The sequence below is a fragment of the Dermacentor andersoni genome, chromosome 5 (assembly GCF_023375885.2).
Source record: "Dermacentor andersoni chromosome 5, qqDerAnde1_hic_scaffold, whole genome shotgun sequence".
NCBI classification, from domain to species: Eukaryota; Metazoa; Arthropoda; class Arachnida; order Ixodida; family Ixodidae; genus Dermacentor; species Dermacentor andersoni.
The window spans coordinates 47,841,616-47,852,840 of NC_092818.1; the positions used below are offsets into that span (position 1 = coordinate 47,841,616).

The 11,225-nt window shown below is 43.8% G+C and overlaps 1 long non-coding RNA gene across 1 annotated transcript; it reads right to left on the bottom strand.

The window, feature by feature from the left end:
- Positions 1-298: 298 nt before the first annotated feature.
- LOC140218338 (uncharacterized) lies at positions 299-3,917 on the bottom strand. The gene is made up of 2 exons (XR_011894607.1): positions 3,744-3,917; positions 299-417 (listed from the first exon to the last, which is right to left on the bottom strand). It is a non-coding gene; the product is annotated as an uncharacterized lncRNA (long non-coding RNA).
- Positions 3,918-11,225: the final 7,308 nt, after the last annotated feature.

Here is an 11,225-nt window from a genome sequence, read left to right on the forward strand (position 1 = left end):
TGTGAGTTTTAAAGTTTTGCATTGGTTTCATTGTAAGGTTACTGTTCCCTACATGATGCAGTATACGGATTGGAACACTGCTACGGCACAGAAATTCATGCCAATTCGTTCTAAAGTTACAAACTAATTGGCCTTCATATAATATTTCAGTATAACACTTGAGTACCATTGTACGTTCTTCACTGCAGTGCTGCTGTTGTTCTAGTTATGTCTTTCTTACTAATATAAAATGTAATGTTTGATTGGAAAATTAGGTTATATTAGTGCTTACACTTTTAAAAGAAAGTTTTGACTATACTTTGTAAAGTCTGAAATTACGAGTAGTTTATTGGACTATCTGCATGTTACTTCAATTTGCCACGTCTGCTCACAGCAGACCTCTGGAATGCGGTGCTTGGATGAGAGCTCACAGGGCACCTGAAAAACGAAACAAAAGCCAATCTTTCTCACTTATTCAAAAATATTCATATAAGCAAGAACAGCTTGGCCTGTATGCACAGCTAAGAAACTTGCAGCAGTCAAAAATAGCTCATAAAAACATCAGGGCAACACAGAAGCTTTTAACTAGTTGTTTGAAACAGACTGCACTGTTTGCCAGTCCACTCAGGTATGAAACTGCTCACAAATTATTTTAATCAGTATTGCAGCAGCTGCTAAGTAGTACATGAACTGTACGAGTAGGCAACTGGCCAATAAACCTTTGTGTGGTACCTCAAGTATCGAGGTTCCCGAAGTTGAGGCCCTCACTATGCCACGAGCAAAAACTTGCCAGTATCTACCAGGAAAGCTCCCATCGCGCAACGCTACTGTCGACGCCATAAGATAATGTGGTTAAAAGTTAGCCGCGCACACATTCTAATGCCAAATTGAAAGGCGTTACAATATCCTGTGCATTTTTCACATTTTCACAAAGTTTTTGTAGTTCTTACACATCTTTATTGTCAGTTGCAGGCTGTAGGTGTGCATTCTACTGAACCTTTAGCAAAACACTTTACTACCTTCAGCATGCCACAGAAGGCGGGAGGCAAACATTCTGTGTATGTAGCAGCATCTGCTTCACAAGCAAGAAAGGTGTTATTCGTGTGGCGAGTTGTTTAGGCTTTAGTCACACGTACAACCATCATCAAAAGAAACAAACACTGTGTCCATGTTTTCAGCTGAGTCTGGGACATCTAGTTGGCCTTGAAGCCGCCACCATTGCAACAACAGTCAAGAATGCAGTGGCATTAACCAGAAATAGTAAGACATATTGGACCGCTTACTTTAAACAGACAGAAGTCTGTCACCATAAGAATAGTGGTTAAAAAGCACGGTGTTTGTTGCACACACAATTGTGTTGAAAAAGCTAGGGCTTGAAGGCCACAAATTTAGTTATGATTAATCTTAAGACATACCGCACTGTTATACAACTTTTGTGTGACAGCATTACTTAGGAGGCTTTCTGCCTAAACCATTTATTTATTTATTTAAAGATACCTTACAGGACCCTAGAGGCATTGTGTAAGTGGGGCGAGTACACTCAAAGGTTATACAATAATTAGAATACATATGTGAATACATATGAAAAATATACACTGTAAGAAATACGCTAACGTGCAGTAAGGTAGCGTTAAAAAATCGTGCAAATGACAAACTGAATGCTTTTGAATGTGGAGAGGTCAGTGAACAAAAAATTTTCACAAAGTAAAATATGACCAATAAAATTAAAGGGAGCGGGACAATATTTGGCTATAATGAAACAGTACTTAAGGGGTAGTAGCACAATAATAACAGGAAACTCAAGAAAATATAACATGTTAGGTTATGGAGAGCTTGGAAAAATGCGATGCTAGAAGATGTCGGAATTTTTCCTGGTCACACTCATAAGCAATGACATTAGGAAGATTGTTCCAAAGGCGAATGGCTCTTGGAAGAGCGGAGTATTAAATGAATTAGTCGTTTCATAGATACGAATGAAATTTGACTGCACAGCCGGTGTGACCTGTAATGAGGAGGTTCAAGAGGCAGGACAGATGGTGCTGTATTATGGACATATTTATGAAACAAGGATATTTTTGTTATAGTCGTAACAACGTGAAATAAAACGCGCAGCCCTATTCTGGATAGATTCGAGTTTTTCGATCAAGTATTTCTGATGGGGAGACCAGACGGATGCGGCGTATTCAAGCTGAGGTAGAACAAATGTTAGATAATCCAATTTACGAATGTGATTAGTAGAATTATGCAACTTGCGTCTTATGTACCCTAATGATCTTGATACTTTGGCGCATATGTATGCAATGTAGGTTGAGCATAAAAGAGTCGAAGATATATGAACACCAAGATAGTCAAATAAATATTTGACTATCATGCAAAATACTGATGTTATTTATGTGATAAGGAAACGTGGGTTTAGTATGCTTGCGGCTAAAAGAGATAATTTTACATTTAGAAACGTTAAGCTTTATTAGCCAAGTGTTACACCAAATAGAAATAAGTTCAAGATCTTTTTGGAGGATTGCATGATCATCGGCACATTTGATGGAACGATAAAGAATGCCGTCTGCAAAAATGCGCACGTGTGAGGAAATGTTATTGGGTATATTAATGTATATTAGAAATAGTAATGGCCCAAGAACCCAGGTTGTTAAAACCTTTTCGTACAACCATCGAGAGCGCATTATTCACAGTAGAAAACCTCAATTCAGTGAGAGTGCAACAAATAATTACACTATATCAAAAAGTGGCTGTTTCAAAATTGCACCAAGTGCAGTGTGGCTCGAGTGTGAAGCAAGCGTCCCTGTAACATATCGAAAACCTGAGGTGGTAAGCATATGGCACCACAAACCACAGATGTATGCATAAGTTCTAGGTAGTACTCCGCATTGTTTGCGTGTCACGGGAAGCTTGTGTATTAGGCAGTTGACAAGTAATAAAGAAGAGAAGGTAAAAAAGATTTGAGATAAATGACAGCATAGGACAAGTTTGTGTTATCAACTGAACCAGTGCAGCGAAACGGAGAAAAAAATGCAATGCAACAGAGAATGCTCTGCTTTCAGCTGTGCTGCCATGGTGGGCTTGCAACTAGTCTACTGGGCTGACTTTTATGATTCAGCAGCATTCTACACCACATTATCACCAATTAAACTTCTGTGACATATAAAGGAGACCCGCTTCCACCCGGAAGCCCACGAGCTCTTAAGACACATATTGAACTTGCCACATTAAAAGGTTAATGGCTTGTTGTTTGCTTTAAAAATTGAGCACTCATACTGTGACTAGTAATTTGGCAGCTACCTAATAAATCAGAATATTTTACTGCCTTCATGCTGGTATTTTTTAGATGAACTATGGTATGCAATACATAATTGTGACTGAGAAAAGGAAAGAATTCAGGTGTGAAGGTATTAGTGTGAGAAGTGAATAATAATAATTAAGGTAACCAAAGCCTTCCGTTTCTCTCGGGTGGCTCATAGACACCCTCGTGTTCCTCAATGACGTTCCTAAAAAAGCAATCTGGCTCGAATAATATACAGTCTGTATCGCGTATACATTGCATAGTCACTCCAGCCCTGTTTATATTTATCTCAGAAGAATTTAATTTGGTTACATTGCTTCAACTGAAGGCTCCCTAGATAAATAAAAGATATTGTGCAAGTGATCTGCTACTAGAAATCCTGGAAATGGCACACGTACACAGTAAAATGATTGCATATTACACAAGCATATCCTACAACTCACAGTGCAGCTAGTTTTTTACTCACCTTGTAAAAGCATGCAGGTCAAGTGCATCATTGTGCGATCCAGTATGTAGCAGTGCAGCAGGTTCCTACAGGTTGTAGGCTTGACTCCAGAACCCGCATAATCTTCAACAGTAAGAAAGGTTTAATTTATTGCGACGTGAAACTTCAAGCGTGTGATTTAGTGTCATGTGGAATTGAAAAAAAAAAGGGGACTCTCACATCAATCTGTGCCTGCTTGTACAGATGTCTCGTAGTTATATCTCACGAGGTTACACTGTTATATTTTAAAATTCAGGCGGGAATAAAACCAGCAGCAAACATCAGAATATCTGTGAAATTATCACCAAAACCCAAATATGTAGAGAATCAAAACAATCGTTTATGAACGGTCTAAAACCTAGGCCGCGATTTTGTAGCGATGCCCTTTCCTATGCTACTCCTTTTCCTCAGTGGTCTGACTGACACTCCGCCATCGTTATTGACTAGAACCGCCAGCTGTGAATGGTGGGCTATAAGAGAGGCAAACATCGGGTGGAAAGCATCGCAACAAAATCGCAGCCCTATTTACGCAGTGCTACAACCCACATACTTTCACAACAATCGCAGGAGCTGACATCCTGTTCTTCAGATCAAAATATTGATGAAAACGAGCGTCTGATTGACATGCCTCGATTAAAAAGAAATTTCGCTGTTGTAATATCGGTCTATATTTGCCGTGCAATATAGAAGACAAATAAGCGAACACGCCGAAGAACAGAAACAATGCAGACAGGTTCTCGCGAAGCTGGCCTTCTAACTGAACTGCATCAATAAAATAATCTTCACATAAGCTAATATCTGCTCAAGTGTAAAACACCGCAGTCGAGTGCCAACTCGCGATGCCCGTGACACATCGACATGCATTACACACGTAACTTGCGGAAATGCATATCTACGGAAGAATTTTGTGCTGGGAAACTACCGAGGAAACAGTAACTTTCAGCGTTGACGTAAATATTTGCCCATTAAGTCCCAACAATCGGCGGTGTTAGCACATCACTGCATAAAGCAAGTAAGCGGTGAGAAATAATACATTTCACAGAAATTCCCCTCGTGAAACGCTTTGCTCAATGTGCACAGCAACGTGGTCAACATACGCTACGAAAGTGTTCTGTTGTCGTTCCACAAAGCTTACTACATGAACCACAAGCTGCGAGAATGCGCGCAAGCGTCAGACCTGCTTACCTTCAATGCGGTCGGCGAACGGCTGCTTTGTCTCGCAGGCACCACGCGACGACGCTCTTCCCGGCGCGAATCCGGTCGAATTGCCGATGAACACCAGCGCACGAAAGCACAACTTTCAACAAATTCTTCCACGCACCAGAATTCGAAGCCACAGTACCAGGTATTTCACGAGCGAACGCGGACAGGCGAGAACAAAGGCAGCTCGGACGGGCGCTGTAGTGCACATAAGACAGGCGTATCACAGGAAACATAAGGCGAATGAATGGCATTACACGAGTCCAGAGGTTTCCTGATGGTTAATGCACACGATACGGATCACAGTTTGTTTAGCCAGTTCAAAAATATGATTCAATTACCGTGTAACTGCAACGAGCACTCTCACCGCGCACACCAACACAACGTGGCCCAACCGTCACACTGCGGCAGCGCCGCGCTGCGGTTAACAAGTGAATTTAGCCTCCGAGATCTACATTTTCTTTTAGAGCGGGCATTTCGTAAAAGCACGGCCTTCGAGATTTGAAAAAAGTCGTAGCTGGAAGGAAAACTGGTATTTAAACACAAATTATTGACTTTAAAGTGTCTTGGTACACTGCCTTGTTCTTTTAAAGTATATACAGAGATTTCAGACGAACTATGCGCGAACTTTTGCCGACGGACACGAGCCAATCAGCGCGCATCATGTGCAGCTCCGTCTCCTTGCGCTGGCGGACGGTGTGCGGGCAGCCGCGATAGCTGTGAGACTCACCGATCAGAAATTCGGAATCACCACACATATACACGCTTCTTATGGCGCCCAGTGGCGTGTTCTTGAGAATGTCAGGCCTTATCTTGAATAGGTGGAACCATATTTCCTCGTAGCGTAAGGAATAAAGAGGACAAAATGTGGCGATGGCTGGCTTGCAGCGGCAGCTGGAGCTTTGGCCAAAGTGAAACAGGCGTACTGCTTGCATGCTCGCGTAATCAAATACCGCCATACTCCACACACAACTTTCATACTCAGCCAACTCACAATTATAAATTATTCAGTTGTACGCCCAAGCAAGCATTTACGGGATCCGCGCTGCCCTACTTCTACGCCTGCTAATATTGACACAGCAATGACTCGTACTTCTGGTCAGCGCGAAAGCGACACGGACAAAAGGAAGAAACAGAACAACACGGCGCTGTTTCTTAGGAGTGTTTCTTCCTTGTTTCCGCGTTGCTTTTGCGCTGTTGCTAAAGGTACGATGAATCGTAACCAATTCGCCCACTTGGCTATCTCGCTACAGCAATCACATGCAGTTTTAAAAAGAAAGGCACATTTAGCATCGACCGCCGGTTATGCATTGGTTAGTGACCATACTTTTGTGTATAATCTGTGTGAGTAGTAGAGGAAAGGTATCATGACAAGGCCGAGGGCTGAAAAAAAAATTGCGTAGAAAAAGCAACATGTCAAAAAGTGCTTCGAAGACCACGGTATTGAGGTGGAGCAGTGGCAGCGCCTCCCAATGTTCGAGTTTTTTTTTTTTTCAGTTTAGAGTATCAGAAACGTTATAGATAATCAATTTCAGTGCATTCTTTCGAACTAAGCGTTCTGAAAGTTAGCGGCAGCTCCAGTTCAGCTTTGGAGGTGGCAGCGCTTGCATTTCCTGCTCATGGCTGCAAAGAAATCTTACGAGGGTATTATAGAGACAATCGTAATGTACGTATTAGATATTTATGTGTAATGAGGCTATCATGAAGCCAACATAACACCGCGAACAGCTACTTAAATGGTTGTATAATCATATAAACGACGGATTGGCCGCGGAGGCGTCCGCCTCTTTTGCGGTTCATGTAGCGCAAGCCATCGAACACTGCGCGTCGTGCCACCGCGTCTCCAGCCGCCGCCCAATTGTTATTTGTCGTGAGAGATTATTCGCTGCATGAGGCTTTGGTGTACGTATGTACTGTTGATGGCGCGTGGTGATCAATACAGCCAAGATAGATAGGGAGGGGGAGGCAGGTGCACCCCCCCCCCCATTTCTTTTACTGTGATACGCCAGTAGTTAAAGTTAATACATCTTTCATGTAGACGATCTATCTGTAGCATGTGTAAAAAGATAATCATTGGGCGCACTCTATGTTACCTGGAGGTGCACTCGAGGGAGTACACAGCTAGGTAACATAGAGTGCCCACACAGGTAACATAGTGCTTATATATAAGCCAGGTATATAAATTACGTAGATTATTTCCCAAACTGGAGGCGAAGCGGAGCATCTGAAAGACGCCTGCTATGAGAAGCGTCTTAAACATTCAATCAACTATATTTGATGGTCTAGCTGGCACAAAACTTTCATAAAATTTTTGCATATTAGGTTAAATACTGCAGATTTCTGCATCTGGCTTGCTACTGGAGAATAGCAGGTTGAAAATGTAAGAAATACTTTATATATTAAGAGAATGCATAGCATAAATCATTATATACACCATCCTATTTCATGGCATGCTCAATTTTCCGCACAATATAGGCACAATTAGTGCCGGTCGGCATGTCTAGTGTGAGGGGGGCAAGCAGTGCCTTTTCCCTGAATCTGCCAGTGACTAACATTTAGTACAGATAGATCTAACTGTACTATTTGCAAAAGATGCTCACTGCGCACATTCTGTTACCTACATGTGCACTCAAGTGCACATGTAGGTAACATATATAGAGTGCATGCGCACCATACATGGATTAATGCTCTATGTTACCTACGTATGCACTGAAGTGCACACCTAGGTAACATCCCGCCGTAAACACAAAGGGCACACCCTACAATAATTATAATAAGGGTTGTTTTCTTGGGGCAAATGAAAGGATAAGTCAAGATTTAGTATTACAATGACTCTGCAGAGTGTATCAATGGCTGTCACACTGTACAGATATATCTGCCTGTGTTATATGTACAGGCACTTGTTATGTGCACTCTATGTCACCTACATGTGCACTCAAGTGTACACTCAGGTAACACGTAGTACACACCCTGTTAACATCCTGCCGTAAACATAAAGGACACATCCTAGAGGCATAATAAAGGTCACTTCCTCGAGGTATACGTTAGGATGAGTAAACATGTGGTACACACAAAGTTGGCGTCCCGGAGGTCACACAAAGGGCAAGGAATCATAAAGGTCACATAGGGCACAAGAAGGAAACATAAAAGAAACATAAAGGCAATGATCATTTTCATAGGGGTGTTCATGGAAGAGATAAATTCAAGGAATTCATTGCGGATGGCGAAAAACCACGATCGTAGCGATGACAAATGAAGCGAACAGCCATGAGAAAAGAACTGAAAAAACTGTAAAAAGAAGGTAAAGACAAAACAAAACGAGACAAAGGAAAACTAGAAGACGCAAGAGAAGGAGCAGCAATAAAACATTGCTTGGGACAACATTAACCAAAACTGAGTTTACTCAGCATCGGAATTCGACGAAACGATTGCTTTAGTAAAAAAAAAATGTCACATTATTTTTGCGGCAGTACATTCATTTCGTCGCAAGAAGCAGCGACCCGTGTTTACAGCTCTGTCGAGCAGCGTTTCGTGCAGCTTTTATCATCCCCCTTTTCAACTCCGCTCCCCCCCCCCCCCCCCAACCTCACTCGCCGCCGCTGCTATAGTGCCACGTCAGAGATGGGCTCCCAGCCGCGCTTCATCCGGCCAAGCTGACGACGCGAGTATATATATATATATATATATATATATATATATATATATATATATATATATATATATATATATATATATATATCCGGCTGTATGCGAGTATTTGCTTTTCACATCCCCTCGGTCGGACGTCGACGGACACCAGCTGGCTCCGCGAGCCAGTCGTGGTCGAAGCCGGCTGCACCGTTATGTCATGCTGCAGCCGGTCGGCGCTTCCCGCTCTTGGACTGCGCGGATCGTTCGTGATCGAAGCTCAACACACGTCCTCTTCGCAGGTACAAACTCTGCGCGCAGCGCTCGGACTCTGCCGCAATGACCCAATTGGAGACGGCTGGTCTTCGCTGCTGTGTATGGTGCGCCCTCGGCCTAGCTACTCTTCTGCCGTGCTTCCACGCTCTCCTCCTCCTGCCCCGTTCGTCCCTTTTCCTTCCGCACGCTGAACCGCGTCCGAACCCCATCGCCCACCCAAGTGGTTAGGGCACCGTTCCCAATCCTTCGTCAGTGTGTGTTCGCGCGTGATCGTGTGTGTGTGTGTTTGTGCGCATCGCCTCTTCCAGTGCTTGCTGACTGCTTACTACGGAAAGCGCGCAGCAGCCGTCCGACGTATTTTCATTCTCCGTCGATTGTTTCATTTCTCTCCCTCTGTCTTTTTTTGTTGTCCTGGCCGGGTTCTCCGCTTGCGCTTGTCCCCCCCCCCCCCCCCCCTTTTTTTTTTTTTTTTGCCATGGCTGGCCAGCCCCTGTGAGCGGTTCTCGCGGGAGTGATGACTTGCGGCGGCTCATCAGAGACGAGGACGACGATCGTTCGCGGAATGATTCAGAAAGCGCAGGAATTAATGCGACCCTAACGATTGCTGTAGCGAGCAACGTGCAATTACTGACTTCGCAAGACTGGGCCGAAGGAGTGCTCGGATCGCAGTAATTGACGATCGCCAGCCTTTTCGCACACTTGCACTCTTGGCGGATGCTGGTTACACCCTGCACCCAGCCTCCCATGCTGAACCAATGCTTTTGAGAGTCTGTTCACGTTGCCTTTGTTTATTCTCTTTTTGTTTATTCTTCATATGTGTAAAAGTTAAAAGCATAGAACAGTTGAGGTTTAGCGCATTTCGCCTCGTTGGGATGGAAATGGCAGAAAGCGAGGGAAAAAGAGTAAGAGGAAACATGCACAACGTGATATTAGGGACAATTTCTTGCGCGAGTGTGAAAGAATAAAAAAAGAAAAAAAAGAGTAAGAATGAAATGAAACTCTTTCTGAACAAGAGGTGTGGGAGAAGGTGCTTGCATAATAATTTAAAGCCTTACGCTGAGAGAGAGTGTTAGTAACGCTGTTAAGAAGAAAATTGATGTTGTGTAGCGCATTATAAATTTAGACAAGGGTTACTTAGTACAAAGGACGATATGACCAGCTTAGGTGGCGACCTAACGATCGGCTGCTACTTTGGAGATCACAATTCAAATACGTAAAGTTAGCCCACCTGCAAGGCCTGCGCGTCTTTTGAAGTATATTGATATCTAAATTTCCAGGGAAATGGGTCCGTTTTGCCAGATTATTTCTCCTATAACACTCTTTACCGACAACGCGATAATCTCAATTTCACCCTTATGTTCACAGACCATCGTCGTTGAATCTCTGTTGTCCGGAGTAGAAATTGTCCGGTTTAAAGGGAAGCTGATAGCTTTTCTAGAAAAAATGAGTGAGGAGCAGTACGTCGTAGTTTTCAGCCCTCTGAATTCGAATATCGCATCGAAATTGAGCGAAAGAAAGCGCAAACATATTTTATTTCGATGAGAACTGCAGCAGCAGACACGCCCAGCTCGCGCGCCTCGTTTCCGCCTGTGATTGGTCGGGCGCCTCGTGACGTCAACAATGGTGTTCGTCGGGGCCGACTGCTGCCACTACACACGAAGCACTGTGCAAGGTAGTTTGGTGCTGTTTTGCTGAGACGGTGATGGAAAATTTCGAGAGTTTGCGTTTCTCTGAGGAGATCGGCGTTAAGTTCGAACTCCACGAGAGCGATTTTCGCGCGACGGTGACGGGCGACGGCTTCAAGCGACACAACGGGCCGTCGCTTGAACAGTTCGCTCGGTGTTGTTGCTCGATCGCTCGTTTCTAGAAAACCAGAACTTGTCGCTCGTCGCACGGAAGTGCTATGAGCGACTAGCCAATAGTGCGAAGCCGGAACTGGATGTACATAACTCAAATACTACTGTTTGTCGCACGGAACGAGCAAACTATTGAATTTTACATGTGCAAGAATAAGAACCTAGTGCAAGACCTTCAGAACTATTTTATGCTCCTTTTTCAGTAAAATACCTCAATTTAAATTGATAAAGCATGCGTCACGCTAGTTTCGGCGCGCATATTGCTGCCCTCATACCGGGAAGTCGTCGCTCAAAGCCGTCGCTCGCGTGGAGTTCGGCGTGCAGGCGACGTGTGAACGCGACAGTCATCGCCTCGCTTGTCGCGCTGTCGCTGTCGCGTGCAAGATCACTTGTAAGGTGTTTATACTTTACTCCGTACATGTACGAGCCGATTGCGAAGAGCCGGCCTCTCCAAGAAGCAAAAAATGCTGGTGCAAGCACTGCTTTCCACGCGAACGAAGGCGAA